Below are 24,826 nucleotides of genomic sequence, written 5' to 3'. Positions count from 1 at the left end.
TCATGATGTTGACTGCTAGCTTGCTAGCTAAGATTTTGAAGTATGATGTTGACATGATCAGTCCAATCAAAGCTGCTGTTTAATGTGATTTGACTTAATTTTATCTGTGGCCAATGACCTTGAGCCTTCTTGGATGGGCACTTCTAATGTCACTCTATGGCATCACCCGAAGGGCTTGAATTTTCGAGCTCCACCCTTAGATTTGGCAGTGAAGTTTGGTCCCATGAATGACAGAACACTGAGCCAATCATGGCACAACTAGGGAACATTACCAACCTCTACACTGTATTTTCCACTGGCTGTCCCACCACCACAGAAAACACTGAGCTAGGCTGAAACACCTGCATGTGGGAGCTGCCTTACTCAAGAAAGCAAAATAGAGACCAAGTTTGTATGCACCTTTAATAACGCCTTTAAAAAAATATCTATATTCATTGTTTGCAAACTGATACGTGACAAATATGAAGGCCAAAATAACACAAAAACAGGCACCTTTAGCTAAGTTGGGGATCAAAACAGGTTGGCCCCACCTACCCTGAATGATGGGTAGCCACTAGGTTTGTACCTGTAGATTTTCCATCACCGTGGAGAAAAACAATGCACAATACAGTAATTGAGTACATTGAGGCATCAAGAGGTTTGTTTGATGTGATGTGGCTTAGTTGGTAGCTCAGTTGGTAGAGCATGGCACTTGCAATGTTAGGGCTGTGGGTTTGATTCCCACAGGGGACCAGTACAACAAAAAATGAAAATATATGTACTCACTGCTGTAAATTGCTCTGGATATGACAGTCTACTAAAATGGAAAAGGAATGAATAGACCATTTCACTTTTCACGTAAAAATGTATTGCATTTACAAAGTATCAAGAAACTGGAAAACTTATATCAAGGAAGTATTTTTTAATTCCACAAGTATTGTCAGATTAGCTGTTTTGTACAGATACTTTTTTGCCCCAATTACAAATGCTGGTAAACACTGACATACATTTTGATAAAACTAAATCACAAAGGTGGTGCCTTTGGGCCTTTACTGGTCCTGTATTAGTGGACCAATATAGACATCTACAGCGCAGGCAATTTTTTTCTCTCTGCATTATCCCCCCCCCTTTGCAGCACCCCTACCCCCAAACTACTTACCGGGGCTACTGAAGCCTTCAATCACCTCTGATTTAAATTCCTGTTACAGTCTGCTGCAGACCAATTTAAACAGTATCATCATGTAGCCTTAGGAACCTTTACACATCATTCAAATGACTGCCTCTCATTTTCCCAGTATCTGGGAGAAAAGAGGTAAACAACCCTTACCTGTTTAACAAGGCCATTTTAATATATCATCCAGGGGTTCAAATTGGAGCCAATTTTCAAACTTTTTAAGGACTGGCATACTGTTAATGTGAGAGGAAATTTTAATTATACACATCCAATTACATGGGCTGTTCACCCACGACTGCGTGGCCAAGCACGACTCCAACGCCATCATAAAGTTTGCAGACGACATGGCGGTGGTAGTCCTGATCACAGACAATGATGAGACATCCTGAGGAAGGAGGTCAGAGACCTGCCAGTGTGGTGCCAGGACAACAGCTTCTCCCTCAATGTGAGCAAGACAAAGATGCTGATAGTGGACTACAGGAAAAGGAAGGCCGAGCACGTCTCCATTCACATTGCGCTGTAGTAGAGAAGGTCTAGAGCTTCAAGTTCCTTGATGTCCACATCACTAAGGAACTATCATTGCCCAAACACACCAACACAGTCGTGAGGAGGGCACGGCAACGCCTAGTCCCCCTCAGGAGGCTGAAAATATTTGGCATTGGTCCTCAGTTCTACAGCTGCACTATTGAGAGCACCCTGGTTAGATCACTGCTTGGTATGACAACTGCTCGGCATCTGACAGCAAGGCGCTACAGAGGGTAGTGCACACGGCCCAGTACATCACTGTGGCAGAGCAACTCTGCCATCCAGGAACTCTATACCAGGCGGTGTCAGAGGAAGTCCCTAAAAACTCCAGCCACGCAAGTCATACATTGTTCTCTCTGCTAACGTATGGCAAGCGGTAATGGAGCACCAAGTCTGGGACAAAAGGCTCCTCAACAGCTTCCACCCCCAAGCCACAAGACTGCTAAACAGTTAATCAAATGGCTCCCCGGACTATTTTTATCTATTCTTTTTTGCACTGACTCTCTTGCACAGGCTCAATGTACACTCACTGGACTCTAACCACACACCAATACCTAACACACTGACACTCCAACAAACACACACACACGAACACACACACACATGCATATTGACACCACACACTCACAGTCCTTCACACCTGCTGTGCTACTCTCTGTTTATTATCGATGCATAGTCACTTTACCCATTCCTACATGTACATAGGGTATTACCACAATTACCTCGACTACCCTGTACCCCTGCACATTGACTCGGTACCAGTATTCTTGTATTAGTGATGCTTGGGTTGACTCAAAACCTGCAGTTCCTGTCAAACGTTTTAGAACACCTACTCATTCAAGGGTTTTTCTTTATTTTTACTATTTTCTACATTGTAGAATAATAGTGAAGTCATCAAAACTATGAAATAACACATATGGAATCATGTAGGAACAAAAAAGTGTTAAATAAATCAAAATATATTTGAGATTCTTCAAATAGCCACCCTTCGACCTTGATGACAGCATTCCACACTCTTGGCATTCTCTCAACCAGCTTCACCAGGAATGCTTTTCCAACAGTATTGAATGAGTTCCCACATATGCTGAGCATTTGTTGGCTGCTTTTCCTCCACTCTGTGGTCCGACTCATCCCAAACCATCTTAATTTGGTTGAGGTCGGGGGATTGTGGAGGCCAGGTCATCTGACGCAGCACTCCATCACTCTCATTCTTGGTAAAATAGCCCTTACACAGCCTGGAGGCGTGTTGGGTCATTGTCCTGTTGAAAAAACAAATGGTACTCCCACTAAGCCCAAACCAGATGGGATGGCGTATAGCTGCAGAATGCTGTGGTAGCCATGCTGGTTAAGTGTGCCTTGAATTCTAAATAAATCACAGACAGTGGCACCACAAAGCACTCCCACACCTTAACACCTCCTCCTCCATGCTTTATGGGGGAAATACACATGCGGAGATCATCCGTTCACCCACACCTCGTCTCAAAAAGACACTGCGGTTGGAATCAAAAATCTCCAGACCAAATAACAAATTTCCACTGGTCTAATGTCCACTTCTGGTGTTTCTTGGCCCAAGCAAGTCTCTTCTTCTCATGGGTGTGCTTTAGTAGTGGTTTCTTTGCAGCAATTCGACCGTGAAGGTCTGATTCACACAGTCTCCTCTGAACAGTTGATGTTGCCTGTTACTTGAACTCTGTGAAGCATTTATTTGGGCTGCAATTTCTGAGGCTGGTAACTCTAATGAACGTATCCTCTGCAGCAGAGGTAACTCTGGGTCTTCCATTCCTATGGTGGTCCTCATGAGAGCCAGTTTCATCATAGCGCTTGATGGTTTTTGCGACTGCACTTGAAGAAAAGTTCTTGAAATGTTTCGTATTGACTGACCTTCATGTCTTAAAGTAATGATGGACTCGTTTCCTTTGCTTATTTGAACTGTTCTTGCCATAATAAGGACTATGTTCTGTATACCCCCCTACCTTGTCACAACACAACTGATTGGCTCAAACGCATAAAGAAGGAAAGAAATTCCACAAATTAACCTTTAAGAAGGCACACCTGTTAATTGAAATGTATTCCAGGTGACTACCTCATGAAGCTATTTGAGAAAATGCCAAGACTGCAAAGCTGTCATCAAGGCAAATGGTGGCTATTTGAAAAATCTCAAATATAAAATATATTTTGATTTGTTTAACACTGTTTTGGTTACTACATGATTCCATATGTGTTATTTCATAGTTTTGATGACTTCACAATTATTCTACAATGTAGAAAATAGTACAAATAAAGAAAAACCCTTGAATGAGTAGGTGTTCTAAAACTTTTGACTGGTAGTGTGTAAGCTACAATGAGGTTTTTCTTTTCTTATTTCAGGCCAACTGTATGTGTACCAAATAGCCTACACACCAATCGTCAAATAATGCTTTTGGGAACAGGCAGAAGAAGTTAACGTCAATCCACGGAGGTAAAAAATATATAATCAAAGTTTAATTCAATAAGACAAAAGCTGTAAAGGAGAGTTGAAAAGAGAATGGAGGGCCAGAAAAGTAATGTCTGGGAAAGTGAATTGGTAAAAGAGGATTATAGCAGTGCTATGTGTGATGATTGTGAGGCGCAAATCAAATTCCACAGTCACAAGAAGGGACTTCAAATAGGCCTATGGCACGTAAAGGGAACTGTAACCTTCTGTTTAGATGTGTTAAATGGAAACTGAAATCTGGACACTGACTGTAGGTCTATAACCTCTCACATAGCCTTAATAATAATTCCTGCAGATTTAAGCATTTATTGCAGAAAAAAATATACCGAATGTAGTGAAAATGTGGACTTGGGAACAGGAGTGGAGAAACTGATTTCTTTGTCTCTGCATCGTGAGACGCTGTCGGCATCATACAAGCTGATAGTATTTCAACCACATAAAATATATAAGAAAGTCGTTTTCACAACTTTCTATTTCCTTACAACCGGTCAAACTGATGTCATTTTGCACTGAAAATATTTCCAGTTTTTTTGGCCTTGGTTGCATTTTCTCCCCAATCACTAAACATCTTTGCTCCGTGAAAGAAGATGACAGAGCTAGATTGAAGCACTCATTCTATCTATCCATTCCATTATTTTGTTGAGCAAGAGTTTATTTAGTCTTCTTGGTCAACATATAAAAGAGAAGCTGCATGTATCTACAGTGCCTTGCGAAAGTATTCGGCCCCCTTGAACTTTGCGACCGTTTGCCACATTTCAGGCTTCAAACATAAAGATATAAAACTGTATTTTTTTGTGAAGAATCAACAACAAGTGGGACACAATCTTGAAGTGGAACAACATTTATTGGATATTTCAGACTTTTTTAACAAATCAAAAACTGAAAAATTGGGCGTGCAAAATTATTCAGCCCCTTTACTTTCAGTGCAGCAAACTCTCTCCAGAAGTTCAGTGAGGATCTCTGAATGATCCAATGTTGACCTAAATGACTAATGATGATAAATACAATCCACCTGTGTGTAATCAAGTCTCCGTATAAATGCACCTGCACTGTGATAGTCTCAGAAGTCCGTTAAAAGCGCAGAGAGCATCATGAAGAACAAGGAACACACCAGGCAGGTCCGAGATACTGTTGTGAAGAAGTTTAAAGCCGGATTTGGATACAAAAAGATTTCCCAAGCTTTAAACATCCCAAGGAGCACTGTGCAAGCGATAATATTGAAATGGAAGGAGTATCAGACCACTGCAAATCTACCAAGATCTGGCCGTCCCTCTAAACTTTCAGCTCATACAAGGAGAAGACTGATCAGAGATGCAGCCAAGAGGCCCATGATCACTCTGGATGAACTGCAGAGATCTACAGCTGAGGTGGGAGACTCTGTCCATAGGACAACAATCAGTCGTATATTGCACAAATCTGGCCTTTATGGAAGAGTGGCAAGAAGAAAGCCGTTTCTTAAAGATATCCATAAAAAGTGTTGTTTAAAGTTTGCCACAAGCCACCTGGGAGACACACCAAATATGTGGAAGAAGGTGCTCTGGTCAGATGAAACCAAAATTGAACTTTTTGGCAACAATGCAAGACGTTATGTTTGGCGTAAAAGCAACACAGCTGAACACACCATCCCCACTGTCAAACATGGTTGTGGCAGCATCATGGTTTGGGCCTGCTTTTCTTCAGCAGGGACAGGGAAGATGGTTAAAATTGATGGGAAGATGGATGGAGCCAAATATTTCAGTCTCTCGATGTGCAAAACTGATAGAGACATACCCCAAGCGACTTACAGCTGTAATCGCAGCAAAAGGTGGCGCTACAAAGTATTAACTTAAGGGGGCTGAATAATTTTGCACGCCCAATTTTTCAGTTTTTGAATTGTTAAAAAAGTTTGAAATATCCAATAAATGTCGTTCCACTTCATGATTGTGTTCCACTTGTTGTTGATTCTTCACAAAAAAATACAGTTTTATATCTTTATGTTTGAAGCCTGAAATGTGGCAAAAGGTCGCAAAGTTCAAGGGGGCCGAATACTTTCGCAAGGCACTGTAATTATAGACAAGTTGACTAACAAATATCCTACGAAAATGTTTGAAATTATAAGCAGAAACATATCAAAATCATGCAAAAAAAATCATTCTGCCGTCTTTGACTGTAGCCTCAGTGCATTTTATATATTTGCGTGTTATTGTTGGGTGCGGGCATCAGGTTTTGACTTTATCACATATAGTCGGGCGGTTGCGGATGGATTATTAGCAATTGCGGGCTCGGGTGAACAACAGATGACCCCCGGAACCACTACCTTGAAACTGTATATACTGTAGCCTTGTTATTGGTGTTCCTATTTTTCTTTAGTTTATATAGCACATTTTTCTTCCTTACTTTTGTTTTACTCTGCATGGTTGGTTAAGGGCTCGTCAGTAAGCATTTCATGGTAAGGTCTACCTACACCTGTTGTATTCGGTGCATGTGACGAATGCAATTTGATTTGATTTGAGTCACAACAAAAAGTATCCATTATTTAATCACACACACCTGTCTGGTACAGACAGACAGTCTGAGTGCAATTCATGGACCCTTACTGTATTATCTTGTATAATATTTTTCTAATTACTTTAAAAGAGTGATAACAAATTATAAAACATCGTTTTTTCGTAAATTAACATCTCACTAAGGCTTAGCGTGGTATGTATGCAGCAGAAGGTAGACCTTCAGAAACAGTGTTATTCCGAGACTTAATTCAGTGCCTAATTGGATCAGAGCAAGTTGCATGATAAACTGCTGCATCATCCTGCAGGTGACATTTGGGCGGGGCTGCATTTCATTCAAAGAATATGTTCCCTCCCCTCTGCCTCCATTCACCCTCTTTCACAGAGCTGAATATAGCTCCACCCAGTTCCCACCATATTGCTTTTACATATCCAGTCCTGTCATATCTGTAAAGAGGAGTGAACAAGGACAGAGGAAAGGAATAAAGGGAACATCTTTCTTAAATGAAATGCAGCCCTGGAGTCTGAGTTGGGGTTCGAGCGGTTCGTCTCCTTATAACTGTGACAGTTCCCAGAGGAACTTATATGCTATGGCCACCAAGAAAATACATTATACACTAGCAATCACCTAGCCTGGTCGACGCGCAACCCACGTGATTACACAGCAAGCTGTGACTCACTGGTCTGGAAACTCTGGCTTGCAAAAGGGAGAGGTTAGCTCAAATTTTGAGCAACTTTGAGCACCATTTGATTGGTGCTCAATTGGAGGCTGTTTTCCTTGCTTCTTGAAGATTAGAACTGCAGAGCTAGCTAGCTGGTAAATTAGTATTTTAGTATTTTAGTATCCCCGCCCCTCGCACAAATGCTTTAAGTTTCTCCTATTTGAATTAAATCAAGAAATGTGTTGTTACTATATGGCAGCGTTGTCTCTCTATCTCCTTTTCAGAAAGCTCTGTCACTGAGTTGTTCTCCCTACAGTTTTAGTTACCTTAGTTACCAGCTTGGCTTCTATACCTCTTGAGTGCAGCGTAGCAAATTGATGAGGAAGCATGGAGGGCGTTGCACATGCATCAGATTTTGTTGTTCACCCGAGCCCGCAATTGCTAATAATCAATCCGCAACCGCCCGACTATATGTGATAAAGTCAAAATCTGATGCATGTGCAACGCCCTCCATGCTTACTCGTCAATTTGCTACGCTGCACTCGAGAGGTATAGAAGCCAAGCTGGTAACTAAGGTATCTAAAACTGTAGGGAGAACAACTCAGTGACAGAGCTTTCTGAAAAGGAGATAGAGAGACAATGCTGCCATATAGTAACAACACATTTCTTGATTTAATTCAAATAGGAGAAACTTAAAGCATTTGTGCGAGGGGCGGGGATACTAAAATACTAATTTACCAGCTAGCTAGCTCTGCAGTTCTAATCTTCAAGAAGCAAGGACAACAGCCTCCAATTCTGACTGTCGTGTCCCCGCTAAAGGCTGTGGTGGACAAAGGAACAAATCCATGGGCCAACAGCCCTGGGTCTCAGAGAGGTAGTTGAGGAGGAAGATAAAATAACAATATTTGAGAGAGTGCATACAACCTTGTCTTTGGAAGTCAGGAGAGCTGGTTTGGGAAGACCGGGAGAGCGGTATTGGCCTCAGTCCTATACAGCTCGAAAATTGTCGGAATCGTTGTTGATGATGTTCACATGACCTTCATAAAGTGCCTATGGAAAGTATTCAGACCCCTTGACTTTTTCCACATTTTGTTAGGTTACTGACTTATTCTAAAATGTATTAAATAGTTTTTCCCCTCATCAATCGACATACAATAGTGACAAAGTAGTGACAAACCATAGTGACAAACCAAAAATAGGTTTTAACAAATTTTTGCTAATTTATTAAAAATAAAAAAACGTAAATAGTATTCAGAGCCTTTACTCAGAACTTTGTTGAAACACCTTGGCAATGATTACAGCCGTGAGTCTTTTGGGGTATGACGTTACAAGCTTGGCACACCTCTATTTGGGGAGTCTCTCCCATTCTTCTCTGCAGATCCTCTCAAGATCTGTCAGCTTGGATGGGGATCGTTGCTGCACAGCTATTTTCAGGTCTCTCCAAATATGTTTTGATTGGGTTCAACTCCAGGCTCTGGCTGGGCCACTCAAGGACATTCAGAGACTTGTCCCAAAGCCACTCCTGCGTCGTCTTGGCTGTGGGCTTAGTATTGTTGTCCTATTGGAAGGTGAACCTTCACCCCAGTCTGAGATCCTGAGCACTCTGGAGCAGGTTTTCATCAAGGATCTCTCTGTGCTTAGCTCCGTTCATCTTTGCCTCGATCCTGACTAGTTCCCCAAGTCCCTGCCACTAAAAAACACCCCACAGCATGATGCTGCCACCAAAATGCTTCAACGTGGGGACGGTACCAGGGTTCCTCCAGACGTGACACTTGCCATTCAGGCCAAATAGTTCAATCTTGGGTTCATCAGACTAGAGAATTTGTTTCTCATGGTCCGAGAGTCTTTAGGTGCCTTTTGGCAAACTCCAAGCTGGCTGTCATGTGCCTTTTACTGAGGAGTGGCTTCCGCCTGGTCACTCTACTGACTGGTGGAGTGCTGCAGAGATGGTTGTCCTTCCCATCTCCACAGAAGAACCATAGAGCTCTGGCAGAGTAACCATTGGGTTCTTGGTCACCTCCCTGACTAAGGCCCTTCTCCCACGATAGCTCAGTTTGGCTGGACGGCCAGCTCTTGGTGGTTCCAAATATCTTACATTTAAGAGTGATGGAGGCCACTCTGTTCTTGGGGACCTTCAATGCTGCAGACATTTTTTTGTACCCTTCCCCAAATCTGTGCCTCGACACAATCCTGTCTCAGAGCTCTATGGACAATTCCTTCAACCTCATGGCTTGGTTTTTCCTCTGACATGCACGGTCAACTGTGGGACCTTATATAGACAAGTGCGTACCTTTCAAAATCATGTCCAATCGATTGAATTTACCACAGGTGGACTCCAATTAAGTTGTATAAACATCTCAAGGATGATTAATGGAAACAGGATGTACCTGAGCTGAATTTCGAGTGTCATAGCAAAAGGTCTGAATACTTATGTAAATAAGGTATTTCTGTTTTTTATTTTTAATACATTTGGAGAAAATATGAAAAATCTCCTATCGCTTTGTCATTATGGGGTATTGTGTGTAGATTGCTGAGGATGTTTTATTTATTTAAGCAAGAATAAGAATAAGGCTGTAATGTAACAAAATGTGGAAAAAGTCAAGGGGTCTGCATACTTTCCCACAGCAATGTATGGTATATGCAATGACCTAGAACTGTACTTCAATGGTATAGAATGGCACTGCAATGGATATATGTAATGTCAGAATGGAAATAATAGTGATGACCCACCAGTGAATGATTAATTGACAGTATTACAAATAGAAGTTTTACGTTAGCACAAAAGTAATCAGTAAGAAGTGTTAATTTGCATGAAATGTTTGCATGATAGGCCTATAAGACATTGAGTAGCCTTAATTAGGTGACATAACGGCATCATAAAGGACTGGGTGACAGGCAGCATAAGATGCACTGTACTTTTACTGGATTAAACTATGGGAACCCCACACATAAAATGTTTTTATGCATAGTAATCAAATGTGCTTCAATATCTTTATAATGTCACCAATTATACATTTATTCGGAATGGGGATGGGAATTAGGAATCTAAGAATGTTTATCACAGTCAGCATTCTAACAACAGTATCTTTCTGTATGGGTCAGGGCTCAAAATGAAAACCTGCCTTTCGAGAGAGTTTCAGCAAGCTCGGAGAACTGCGTTCTTTGGTGAAAGAAGATCAGATTACTATTATGACCACATAATGTTCAAGAGTGGTATCAGGCAACAATATTGGAGTGACAGAGAGAGTTAAACATGAGGAGCCATGTTGAGAAGGCATTACCTACTACAGATTATAGCCCATGTCGACAGTTTACTTTACTAGGTGCAATCCCCACTCATAGTGTGTTCAAAGTGAAACACAAAGCTCTAGGTATTTTTTTATTTTATTTTTTTTATTTAAATTTGACCCCTTTTTCTCCCCAATTTTGTGGTATCCAAGTGTTAGTAGCTACTATCTTGTCTCATCGCTACAAATCCCGTACGGGCTTGGGAGAGACGAAGGTTGAAAGTCATGCGTCCTCCGATACACAACCCAACCAAGCCAACCAATCCCTACCGGCCAAGCCCTCCCTAACTCGGACGACGCTAGGCCAATTGTACATCGCCCCACGGACCTCCCGGTCGCGGCTGGTTACGACAGAGCCTGGGTGCGAACCCTAAGTCTCTGGTGAACGATCTGAGAGACAAGGCAAAAAGTGCCTTCTATGCCATCCAAAGGAACATAAAATTTGACATACCATCTAGTATCTGGGAAAAAATACCTGAATCCGTTATAGAACCCATTGCCCTTTATGGTTGTGTGGTCTGGGGTCCACTCACCAACCAATATTTCACAAAATGGGACAAACACCAAATTGAGATTCTGCATGCAGAATTCTGCAAAAACTTATTCTGTGTACAAAGTAAAACACCAAATAATGTATACAGAGCAGAATTAGGCCGATACCCGCTGATGATCAAAATAATAATTATACAACCCCCTAAAAGGAAGCGATCCCTAAACCTTCCATAACAAAGCCATCACCTACAGAGAGATTAACCTGGAAAAGAGTCCCCTAAGCAACTGGTCCTGGGGCTCTGTTCACAAACACAAACAGACGCCACAGAGCCCCAGCACAGCAACACAATTAGACCCAACCAAATCATGACAAAACAAAAAGAGAATTACTTGACACATTGGAAAGAATTAACAAAAACACTGAGCAAACTAGAATGCTATTTGGCCCTAAACAGAGAGTACACAGTGGCAGAATACCTGACCACTGTGCCTGAACCAAAATTAAGGAATGCTTTGACTATGTACAGTTGAAGTCAGAAGTTTACATACACATTAGCCAAATACATTTAAACTCAGTTGTTCACAATTCCTGAAATGTCATCCTCGTAAAAAAAAGTCCCTGTCTTAAGTCAGTTCAATCAAATTTATTTTATATAGCCCTTCGTACATCAGCTAATATCTCAAAGTGCTGTACAGAAACCCAGCCTAAAACCCCAAACAGCAAGCAATGCAGGTGAAGAAGCACGGTGGCTAGGAAAAACTCCCTAGAAAGGCCAAAACCTAGGAAGAAACCTAGAGAGGAACCAGGCTATGTGGGGTGGCCTCTTCTGGCTGTGCCGGGTGGAGATTATAACAAAACATGGTCAAGATGTTCAAATGTTCATAAATGACCAGCATGGTCGAATAATAAGTTAGGATCACCACTTTCTTTTAAGAATGTGAAATGTCAGAATAATAGTAGAGAGTGTCAAGTTCTGACCATAGTTCTTTTGTGTTTTCTTTGTTTTAGTGTTGGTCAGGACGTGAGCTGAGTGGAAATTCTATGGTGTGTGTCTAGTTTTCCCATTTCTGTGTTTGGCCTGATATGGTTCTCAATCAGAGGCAGGTGTTAGTCATTGTCTCTGATTGGGAACCATATTTATGTTGCCTGTTTTGTGTTGCGTTTTGTGGGTGGTTGTTTCCTGTCTTCTGTCTTTGTGCCTATGCACCAGATAGGACTGTTTCGGTTTTTCACATTTGTTGTTTTGGTATTTTGTAGTGTTCACGTTTATGGTCTTTATTAAACATGTTGAACTCTAACCACGCTGCGCTTTGGTCCGATCCTTCGTCCACAGAAGAAAACCGTTACACCACAACAGGACCAAGCAGCGTGGTGACAGGCAGCAGCAGCAGGAGCAGCGAAATCAGGACTTATGGACTTGGGAGCGAGATCTGGACGAAGTCACTACTTGGGAGGAGATAGACAGGTGGGCGGTCGACCCATGGAGAGTGCCGGAGCCCGCCTGGGATTCTCTGGAGCAGTGTGAGGAGGGATACCAGCGAATGGAGTCAGCACGGCGGCGCGGTAGGAAGCCCGAGAGGCAGCCCCAAAAATGTATTGGGGGGTGGTACACAGGGAGTGTGGCGAAGCCAGGTATGAGACCTGCGCCAACTTCCTGTGCTTACCGGAGAGCGAGAGAGACCGGGCAGGCACCGTGTTATGCTGTGGAGCGCACGGTGTCCCCGGTGCGGGTGCATAGCCCGGTGCGATACATTCCAGCTCCTCGTATCGGCCGGGCTAGAGTGAGCATCGAGCCAAGTGCCATGAACCCGGCTCTACGCATCTGGTCCCCAGTGCGTCTCCTTGGGCCGGCTTACATGGCACCAGCCTTGCGCTCGGTGTCTCCGGTTCGCCTGCATAGCCCAGTGCGGGCTATTCCACCTCGCCGCACTGGCAGGGCGACCGGGAGCATTTAACCGGGTAAGGTTGGGCAGGCTCTGTGCTCAAGAGCTCCAGTGCGCCTGTACGGGCCGGTCTATCCAGTACCACCTCCAGCCCTCCGGTGGAAGCCCCCCGCACCAGGCTGTCACTCCGTCTCATCCCTACGGGTGCTCCCGCCTTTTCAGAGCTGCCAGAGCCTTCCTCCTCTCCAGGGCTGCTAGAGTCTCCCGCCTGTTCAGAGCTGCTAGAGTCTCCCGCCTGTCCAGAGCCGCTAGAGTCTCCCGCCTGTCCAGAGCCGCTAGAGTCTCCCGCCTGTCCAGAGCCGCTAGAGTCTCCCGCCTGTCCAGAGCCGCTAGAGTCTCCCGCCTGTCCAGAGCCGCTAGAGTCTCCCGCCTGTCCAGAGCCGCTAGAGTCTCCCGCCTGTCCAGAGCCGCTAGAGTCTCCCGCCTGTCCAGAGCCGCTAGAGTCTCCCGCCTGTCCAGAGCCGCCAGTCTGCAAGGAGCCGCCAGGGCCGCCAGTCTGCAAGGAGCCGCCAGTCAGCCAGGAGCCGCCAGAGCCGCCAGTCAGCCAGGAGCCGCCAGTCAGTCAGGAGCCACCAGAGCCGCCAGTCAGCCAGGACCGCCAGAGCCGCCAGTCAGCCAGGATCTGCCAGTCAGCCAGGATCCGCCAGAGATGCCATTCAGCCAGGATCCGCCAGAGCCGCCATTCAGCCAGGATCCGCCAGAGCCGCCATTCAGCCAGGATCCGCCAGAGCCGCCATTCAGCCAGGATCCGCCAGAGCCGCCAACCAGCCTGAGCTATCTCTCAGTCCTGAGCAACCTCTCAGTCCTGAGCAACCTCTCAGTCCTGAGCAACCTCTCAGTCCTGAGCAACCTCTCAGTCCTGAGCAGCCCCTCAGTCCTGAGCTGCCCCTCAGTCCGGAGCTGCCCCTCAGTCCGGAGGAGATTGTTTAGTCCAGTGGGGCCCTTTAGTAGGGTTGCCAGTCCTAGGTTGGTGGCAAGGGTCGCCGTTCCTAGGAGGAGACTAGTACTGTCACGTTCTGACCATAGTTCTTTTGTGTTTTCTTTGTTTTAGTGTTGTTCAGGACGTGAGCTGAGTGGGCATTCTATGGTGTGTGTCTAGTTTTCCCATTTCTATGTTTGGCCTGATATGGTTCTCAATCAGAGGCAAGTGTTAGTCATTGTCTCTGATTGGGAACCAAATTTAGCTAGCCTGTTTTGTGGGTGGTTGTTTCCTGTCTTTGTGTCTATGCACCAGATAGGACTGTTTCAGTTTTTCACATTTGTTGTTTTGGTATTTTGTAGTGTTCACGTTTATGGTCTTTATTAAACATGTTGAACTCTAACCATGCTGCGCTTTGGTCCAATCCTTCATCCACAGAAAACCGTTACAGAGAGAATGATTTATTTCAGCTTTTATTTCTTTCATCACATTCCCAGTGGGTCAGAAGTTTACATACATTAATTTAGTATTTGGTAGCATTGCCTTTAAATTGTTTAACTTGGGTCAAACGTTTCAGGTAGCCTTCCAAAAGTTTCCCAAAATAAGTTGGGTAAATGTTGGCCCATTCCTCCTGACAGCTGGTGAACTAAATCAGGTTTGTAGGCCTCCTTGCTCGCAGACGCTTTATCAGTTCTGCCCACAACATTTCTATGGGATTGAGGTCAGGGCTTTGTGATGGCCACTCCAATACCTTGACTTTGTTGTCCTTAAGCCATTTTGCCACAACTTTGGAAGTATGCTTGGGGTCATCGTCCATTTGGAAGACCAAGATTTGGATGAACCAGACTTGTGGAGGTCTACAATTTTTTTCTGAGGTCTTGGCTTTTTTTGATTTTCCCATGATGTCAAGCAAAGAGGCACTGCGTTTGAAGGTAGGCCTTGAAATAATCCATAGGTACATCTCCAATTGACTCAAATGATGTCAATTAGCTTATCAGAAGCTTCTAAAGCCATGACATCCTTTTCTGTAATTTAGCAATTTAGCCTTTTGTTAACAACACTGTCATCTCAGATTTTCAAAATATGCGTTACAGCCAACGCTAGACAAGCATTTGTGTAAGTTTATCATGGCATAATGCTATGCTAGGCTCTGCTGGCAGCAGGCAACATTTTCACGAAAATAAGAAAAGCAACCAAATTAAATCATTTACCTTTGAAGAACTTCAGATGCTTTCACTCAAGAGACTCCCAGTTAGATAGCAAATGTTCCTTTTTTCCAAAAATAATATTTATGTAGGCAACATTTTTTTACTAATTATCTTTGAAAGACAGGGTCCTGAAAAAGGGACAGTTCTATTTTATTTTATTATTTTATATATTTTTTCCCTTTTGTACTTTAACTATTTGCACATAATTACAACACTATGTATAGATATAACACAATTTGAAATGTCTATTATTTTGAACTTCTGTGGGTGTAATATTTACTGTTCACTTTTTTTGTTTATCCATTTCACCGCTTTGGCAATGTAAACATATGTTTCCCATGACAATAAAGCCCATTGAATTGAATTGAGTGAGAGAGTCAAGAGTATATAGTCTGGTTTAGGAAGGGAATGTCTATGGCATGGTTTATGGAAACAATGTGTTAATCAATTACTGCAAGAAGTAGTGGCAGAGGTGGTTTAACTTAACATATAAAGCCATTGTAGGTGTCTGTGGCGATGCCTGCCCACTTGCCCTTCAGCACAGGCATCATGACCCCAACACAGCCTGTACATTTGAATACCCCTCCTTCTTTTTACCCCCTCTCTTCTCTCCACTTCTCTTGCTGTAGGACGCAGAGAAGGTGAAGAACGTAGTACCTGCAAGATGGTGTTGTGGATAACAATAGACAACGGAAAAGGTCAGAGACACAAGCCAGCCATCCGCCACTTACATACAAGGTGTGCACCAAATGCACTGGCTGGGCTAGACCTTTTCTGCCTAGACCTTTTCATTCCAAATGATGGTCTGAAATGAACCTACACCTACATAGTGATGACATATACTGTGCAAATCACTTTTTAATTGCAGGGTCATAATAAACAATGCACCCTGCATAAAGCAAACTCAGCCCTATTTGTTATATTGTCCAATTGCAGTTTTTGTCTCTGTGTCTGTGTACTTGTCTCAAATGCTTATGACCAAGTACAAGGTTGCTGTAATCCATCCTCCCTAGAGTCAAGTTGTAAAAATTCAGAGTTACTGAATGTTTTACAACGTTATGGTTGGAAAACTATCCCATAGACATCTAAATGTCAATTCACTATTTACAGTAGTTCCGCTATCCAGAATCATACTACTATGAGGCTGAACAAGAATTGTTCCACTGAACCAGGGTACCGAGCTGGATGAAAGACACCTTCACTTCACATCTTCACTGAGTCAACACCTTCACATTTATTTTACATCCTGTGAAATAAAGTAAATGTTGTGCATGCTCTCTGTTTCTTTATCTTCACATTTGTAAATGTTGCATTAGATATACATTTTAAGTTGACTTGATGAGAGATGGTTCATATTTAGTTTGGTTTTGTTGGTTATGTTTGCTGTAGTCTGATCTTTTTGGGCCGACTATGATCTATTAAAGGGAAATCTCTCCCTATCTCTGCCACGGCATATAGTCATTACTATATTATAAACATCAACATTACCCAAACCATAAGCTAGAACGTGGGCATTTTCATTTCACTGGTAGAATTATAAAGTTTCTACTTCCTGTGTATTGGTCTGCTGATAGTGAACCACAAAGTCCAGCATTCGTAGCGAATGCAGATACCACCCGCTAGGTAGTTGGGGCGTGCCTACAAACTTGGTTCGCGGCGTTGTTAACTTTAAACGACCAACACACAGTAATCTCAGAACTTCTCTAGGCAAAGTTTTCCCCTAATGTTTATCTTCATGCTCGTGTGGTGTTTTGTCTGGCTGTGCTAATTACAAACAAGCGCGGAAATGAGTTATTTCTACCACCGTTCTACCTACCAGAGATTTACCCAAATACTGCCAGTGGTTTGTGGCTATCAAAAATTATGCTTACAGTGACCAAATATTACCAGAGGGATTTTCAGACTGAACAGATCGGTAATCCATTTAGATGACAGCTGAGAAGTGATGCAATACCATTGTTTTCAAGCTATGTAAATTAGCTATGTTAGCTAACATTGCAGTTCTGTATTGAACTCTGAAAGCCATCAGCTAAATCATATAGCTAGCTATCTTTTGGATACACACTGTCAATCAGTTTAGCCTATGCCATGGTAATCACTGCTAGACTGGTGTGACCAAATATTACCAGAGGGATTTTCAGACTGAACAGATTGGTAATCCATTTAGATGACAGCTGAGAAGTGATGCAATACTATTGTTTTCAAGCTATGTAAATTAGCTATGTTAGCTAACATTGCAGTTCTGTATTGAACTCTGAAAGCCGTCAGCTAAATCATATAGCTAGCTATCTTTTGGATACACACTGTCAATCAGTTTAGCCTATGCCATGGTAATCACTGCTAGACTGGTAGCTATACTTTCAGCAGAGTAAACATATTTGTCTGTTCGTTCTATCTTTGACTAACGTTAGATAACGTAAGCTATCCAAATATCTCTGACGGTCGCCCCAACAACAGGACAGTTAACCCGCACTGCCCTCAAACCAAGTCACATGCTGCTTGCTAATTATCTATAGGCTATATTTAAACTTGTAAATTTGAAATGAGTTTTTAACAAGTTTTATTTTCTAACAGTTTGAATTGAGGTCTGTCCCGCCTCCTCATTATTTGACAAATTTCTCTTTTCAATGAGAGCCCAAACACCTGACCAGTGTTTCCCCAGATCATGTATGCAGACATTTGCACAGTCTAGCACAAACCTTTTCCACCTGGCACATTTTCTGTCTGGCTCTCGCATAACCTTCATTGTTGTTTTCCTTACAAATAATAACTTTGGACGTGTGCATTCCAATCAAAGTAAGAGCCTTATTTTCTGTATATCATAATGTCGTTTCTACTGTAGAACACCGTATGTATGTTCAGAGCATAATGTATTTACTGTTTCAAGTACGAGTGACAAATCACACATTCCGATTCTTGCATAGATTGTAACAGACACATATGATGTGTGTAAAATATCTTTGGGAAGGTTGTACTGATCATGATGCGCTAATGCTAAGCTATTTACCAGATATGTGTGGCGCCATGTTTGTTGACATCATAGAATGCATTCTGGGTGTCACCTAAACGTCTGTCAGACCAAAGATGTTATAACAAAATGAGGTGAGGGATGGTTCACTCATCTTTCGAGTAAACTGCCGGAAGTGCCGGTGAATGAAGGAAAGTGAATGATGGTAGACGACACACCCCCTTCAACATGCATACTGCAAACAGACCAAACTCATCTTGACTACTCTTCTTATCTTTGGTTGACCCGAAAAAACATACATGGCGGCGCGCACAAACTATGCATCATCGGATTACTTTACATTTTTTGAAAGTGTTTTAAAACATTTTTTGATCAATGGTGAGCCCACCCCGTGATATGATGGATTGCAAATAGCTATTTTTATTGACTCATTTATATTATGGTTTCTGTCAGCCAAGAGTTAGCTAAATATGAATGCTTGTGTTAGGTCAATCTTTCCTCAGTTAGCGCTAGGACTAATGTAGCCTACATTTTCCGGTTTGGATGATTGTGTTATGATGTCAACACTTCTGTGAATATCTGAACATTTCATTTTTTTTAAATGAACTGGTCACATTCAGGACATAACGTTTTTAAGGACTGTGTTTGTGCAAAATGTTTCTGTGAAATAAAAACAGTGCTGCCAGCTCAAAACACTGACTGTTGCATCAATCGAAAATGGACATTCTAAATAAGCGTTCTAATCTCACAGGTTTGAGCGTAGGCTCCAGGGACCACTGTAGAATAATCAGACCCGAGTATTGGTACGCGTCAAAGGGTTAAATTGTCTATTGTTGTGTGTTTTGTTGTAGGTGGTACATAATCTGATTCCACTAGCATGTGTTTCTAACACCAATCTCTGGACAAGGTGAAGGTACGTTGGCAAAAATATTTACAAGCTGAGATAGCTCAATTTACAGTAAGCAGTCGTGTAATGTACTTACCGAGCACACCCCCATTCTCATCAACAGGGCTGTAGTGGAGCAGGTTGAGAGTTTCAAGTTCTTTGGATTCTACATCACCAACAAATTAACATGGTCCAAGCACACCAAGATAGTCGTGAAGAGGGCACGACAAAATGTATTCCCCCTCAGGAGACTGAAAAGCTTTGGCATGGGTCCTCAGATCCTAAAAAGCTTCTAAAGCTGCACCATTGAGAGTATCCTGACAGGTTGCATCAGTGCCTGGTATGGCAACTGCTTGGCCTCCGACTGCAAGGCACTAGTGGGTAGTGCGTACAGCCCAGTACATCACAGGGGCCAAGCTTCCTGCCATCCAGGACCTCTATATGGGTTTGGGTTTGTGTTTGTGTTATGGGGTTACAGGGGGTTAGATGTAGTCTGAGGACCACAGAGTATCTTCCAGACCATTTAGTCAAATTAGCCTACCCTTTCCTCTTTGTAAAACTCTGGTTATCTGGAGTCCTTCCACAGGCCCTGCTGAAAAATCCCCCAAAGCGGCAGCATTTTGGAGTACACGAGCATGAGGGAGGGGACACACGATGTGGTTATGGAGCACAACAAGATTATGGGACAAAAATGAGCAAGGGACACTGAAAGGTATAAAGTGAAGACAACAGTAATGAAAACAACCACCTCATTCTTCTCTCTGCAGATTCTCAAAACACAATGCAAAAATCCACAAAAACCTGCAAAAATCCACAAAAACCTATAAAAATCCCCTGCTACTATTGACAAGAATGATCTGTCAAAGTCAATAGGCTGGGGGAGGTTTACAGATGAGGAAGGCGGTTTTGGTCGTGCTTAGAGACAGTAAATGTATTGTTGTGTATGATAAGGATTGAGAAGTGTAATTTCTCCTCAATATCCTAAACACAACATAAGATACTGTGCAAGAACTGCCCTCCTAAGACTTTTCACACCTTCTGCAGCCCCCCCGCCCATTCACTTTGAGAACTGCTTCTTCCCCCTCAAAAGCAGCTCCCAATGTCCTTCGTTGTCCATAAACAATCCACTAGTCTGTTTCTAAACACTTAGGTCTCAATCGGTTGACACATTTACGAACAAAGGCGTATTGACCTATGTCTCTACCATAAAAAGTGTAAAATGGTAACACCACAATCATGAATTTTCAGGAGACATGCAGCACCAGCAAATCCTCTGCAAGAGGTCCAACCAGTTTGTGGTTAAGAACTACGAGCCGTACACCACTTTCAACCATCGTAAACCGCAGCTGGGACAAGACCATTCGCCACCAGCACTCTGCTTCCACAGCCTGCCATGCACAACACTATTGTCAGTGTACTGAAGCCGGATAAAGTACCATAAAATAAATATGGATCTTTTAGATCAATCCTCAAAATGTATCTGGCTTTATGGATTCACCAAATATATTTATATTAGCTGTACAGGGCCCTGTAGCATCAAACAGATGTTAGACACTCAGATACTGTACATCAAAATAATGTAAAATACAGGGGAGTGTACAATATTTCATGCTAACTCAAAAAGAGAACTGGGTATTCAACAAGAATGTGATGGTAAAAGTAACACAAACAAATACAGCATGAACAGTGTAGTACAGTTAGTTCAGTGTGTCTCAGGTGTAGTAAAGGGCAGAGAACTGTAGCTACAGATTGTTATAACAGATGATGTGATTTAGCTTAAACATTTTTGTATCAATTACTGGGACTACCAAAGCTATCCAACACCAATTGTGTGCTAACCTTTGCTAACATTTGCGGGTAAACCCAGATTTAGGTGGCTGGTTGTAACGTTATAGCTTGTTGTTTAGTAACATACGCTATCCCCATTCAGTACAAATGTGTGCAACTGCGACATTCAAACGAGACTGCAAAGAAAGCTAATGGGACTGTAGCGACTGTGTTGACATCAAAATCTGGGGTGTGACCTACGTTTCTATTCAAGCGTTGATTGACATGGTAATTGCTCTATAGTATTGGAGAAAAGTTGAAAAAACAGACCCTCCTACGCTGTACGTTACATCGTGATGTGTCATGGCGTAATGTACAGCACGCTTAAAGCAACTAATTCTGTCTTACAGCCGTTCTCCACCAGATGTATCTTCTCTCACCGTTTAAAAACAAGAAAGGGACAGTGACGGGGGTAAGGGGGTAAGGGGGCTATTATGACTCTCAAAAGCCGCTGTTTACTTCTGAAGATCACTTTAGTACTGCCCTAAAAACCCGATTCAAAATCGACACAAACCTTTAAATAGGTATGTAATGACACATTATATAAACTCCTTTATAGTGTTTTATTTTCATTTTAGAGGCGATAAGCTGATAAGTTGGACAGATCGAGTGAAAAAAGACGTTTCCCCACACGACATCTCTCCTCACTATCACACAATAGGTTTCGTTTCCACACCCGACATTTTTTAAAAGACCCGACGAAGCTCATTGCCTTCTTGAATCATGTAGAGATGGAGGTCTCATCGTTGATTTTGTTGGAAAGGGGAGAAATTGTGCTTTACATTGGTATTGATATTACAGTTGATCTGGAAGTATTACGTTTTTTGTGCGCTAAAATAAGGTCAATTGTACGTACCAGAGCGATGTACAAAAGTGAGTGAGTTAACGTTGGCTGTATCTATGACTAAAATGAGAAGAGGTTTTACAATCGATAGATATGCATATATGGCGGGTGGTGGGACACAATGCAGATAGCTAACCGGGCTATCTGCATTGTGTCCCACCACCCGCCAACCCCTCTTTTTACGCTTCTGCTACTCTCTGTTTATGCATAGTCAATTTAACGATACCTACATGTACATACTGCCTCAATAAGCCTGACTAACAGGTGTCTGTATATAGGCCTGCTACTCTTTTTTCAAATGTCTTTTTACTATTGTTTTATTTCTTTACTTACCTACACACACACACACACACACCTTTTTTTCGCACCATTGGTTAGAGCCTGTAAGTAAGCATTTCACTGTGACAAATAAACTTTGATTTGATATGGCCACCTGTAGTTGTTTAGTGAACTTAGCGACCTACCTAGCTACCTAAGTTAGGAAACAGAAAAATATAAAGTAAAGTTAGCTAGCTAGGTGGCTTGAAGGAAAATTAACTTACTTCGCTAGCAACCGTATTTGTCATCTGCCCTCTGTAACTGAGCTTCTAGCTGAATCCAACTGTTTTTCGAATCCTCTTCACTATATTCCGGTTGAAACATGTATGGTTGAATGTCACCATGTAGTAAAAAAATATCCTTCATCTTAGAATTCGTGTTGATGAGAGGAATCACTTGAAGCCATTGTGTTCTGGTCAGTTCTTTCAGTTTTGCCCAAAGGATTGGGTTGTTAGTGCCTGACGGTGCCAGAGCACGAAGCACCCCCATACATACGCGCTTTCAGTTTCACGCGAATGCTGCCATCAATCCACGGTTTCTGGTTAGGGAATGTTTTAATCGTTGCTATGGGAACGACATCTTCAACGCACGTTCTAATGAACTCACACACTGAATCAGCGTATTCGTCAATGTTGTTGTCTGACGCAATACGAAACATGTCCCAGTTCACGTGGTGGAAGCAGTCTTGGAGTGTGGAGTCAGCTTGGTCGGACCAGCGTTGGACAGACCTCAGCGTGGGAGCCTCTTGTTTTAGTTTCTGTCTGTAGGCAGGGATCAACAAAACCTTATTTAGTCCTACCTGTGTCACACCCTGATCTGTCTTTGTGATTGTCTCCACCCCCCTCCAGGTGTCACCCATCTTCCCCATTATCCCTGTGTATTTACACTGGTGTTCTCTGATTGTCTGTTGCCCGTTCGTCTTGTTTGTCAAGCCAACCAGCATTTTTGTGTCAGCGGCAGCTTTTCCCCAGTCTCTTTTCTCGTCCTCCTGGTTTTTGACCATTACCTGTCCTGACCCTGTACAAACCCACCTGACCACTCTGCCTGACCTGACCCTGAGCCTGCCTAACTTCCTGTTCCTTTGCCCCTGTCGCTGTAATATACATTGTTACTTCGACACAGTCTGCATCTGGGTCTTACCTTGATTCCTGATAGTATGAACTGGCCATGACTGACCCAGCAGACATGGGTCAGCTTCGCAACGCCATCTCCACTCAGGGAGCAACCATCGGTATGCATTAGTAATTTCTTCGTGGCCTTGTGGAGGGGGTCCAAACATTGGCTGAACACTATGTCCGGGCGTTGGACAGTTTGTTGGAGCAATTCCATGAGTTGTCTGGGAGGCTGCCTACCATGGTGGTAACCCCACAGCTCCTTAGCGACTCAGCTGCTAGCAGCACCGTCTAATCAGTCACCTCACCTTCTCGGGAGCCCCACTTACCTCCTCCGGAACGCTTCAATGGAGAGCCGAGCACCTGTCGGGCGTTCCTAGCTCAGTGTTTTTTATCAAAAAAAATGTCACCTTTATTTAACCAAGTAGGTCAGTTGAGAACTACTTCTCATTTACAACTGTGACCTGGCCAAGATAAAGCAAAGCAGTGCGACACAAACAACAACACAGAGTTTCACATGGAATAAACCAGCATACAGTCAATAACACAGTAGGAAAAAAAGTCTATATACAGTGTGTGCAAATGGCGTGAGGAAGTAAGGCAATAAATAGGCCATAGAAACGGAGTAATTACAATTTAGCAAATTAACACTGGAGTGATAGATGAGCAGATGATGATGTGCAAGTAGAAATACTGGTGTGAAAAAGAGCAGATAAGTAAATAAAAACAGTATGGGGATGAGGTAGGTAGATTGGGTGGGCTATTTACAGATGAGCTATGTACAGCTCCAGCGATCGGTTAGCTGCTCAGATAACTGATGTTTAAAGTTAGTCAGGGAAATATAAGTCTCCAGCATCAGCGATTTTTGTAATTCGTTCCAGTCACTGGCACCAGAGAATTGGATGGAAAGGTGGTCAAATGAGGTGTTGGCTTTGGGGATGACCAGTGGGATATACCTGCTGGAGCGCATGCTACGGGTGGGTGTTGTTATTGTGACCAGTGACCTGAGATAAAGCTTTATCTAGCATAGACTTATAGATGACCTGGAGCCAGTGGGTCTGGCGACGAATATGTAGCGAGTGCCAGCCAACTAGAGCGTAAAGGTCGCAGTGGTGGGTGGTATAAGGGGCTTTGATGACTAAACGTAATGCTGTAATAAACATTGTTACTTCGACACAGTCTGCATCTGGGTCTTACCTTGATTCCTGATAACCTGCTGTGATGGGTTTTAAATTCATTGGTATTCACACCTTTGTTTTTGAGGTATAATTACTTTCATGTTAATGATGCTAAATTGCAAACCTTATTTGAACCTTCTCTATTCCAGAACCAATGGGTGTGCCTGAGTCTTATCACCTCGGAACTAGGTGACTTGTTTCAACCTGGAACACTATTCTCCTGCTTATTTTCATTTAGATGGTATTGATATATAACGCATACTCCACTCTCAAGTTGAACTTGAACTTGTTGACTGATGTCAAGGCTGTGGCTGCTAAGAAAAAGGGAGAAGCTGCAGCCCAGAAGACTGCAGCCAACGCAGTACTGGTTCACACCTACCTGTCTGTCAGGTGAGTAGTATTGGTTGGTACTGTATCTGCCTTTACCTTCCTCTTCATGTGTAGGCTATTGTACTGGGCCCGGTTTCCCGATAGCGATGGAACTTATGCTTACTAGTGTTTTAATGATGCATCTTTCCTACATTGGCCGAAGATGTAACATGCATTT

The 24,826-nt window shown here is 42.8% G+C and overlaps 1 long non-coding RNA gene across 1 annotated transcript; it reads left to right on the top strand.

Moving 5' to 3' along the window:
* The first annotated feature begins 18,392 nt into the window (after positions 1 to 18,392).
* LOC149983291 (uncharacterized) lies at positions 18,393 to 20,475 on the top strand. Its single transcript, XR_016496416.1, has 3 exons — positions 18,393 to 18,492; positions 18,966 to 19,027; positions 19,125 to 20,475. It is a non-coding gene; the product is annotated as an uncharacterized LOC149983291 (long non-coding RNA).
* Positions 20,476 to 24,826: the final 4,351 nt, after the last annotated feature.

This window comes from Oncorhynchus mykiss, chromosome 5 (genome assembly GCF_057628025.1).
Source record: "Oncorhynchus mykiss isolate SJ-2025 chromosome 5, ASM5762802v1, whole genome shotgun sequence".
NCBI classification, from domain to species: Eukaryota; Metazoa; Chordata; class Actinopteri; order Salmoniformes; family Salmonidae; genus Oncorhynchus; species Oncorhynchus mykiss.
This window is presented reverse-complemented; position numbering and strand designations above follow the sequence as displayed.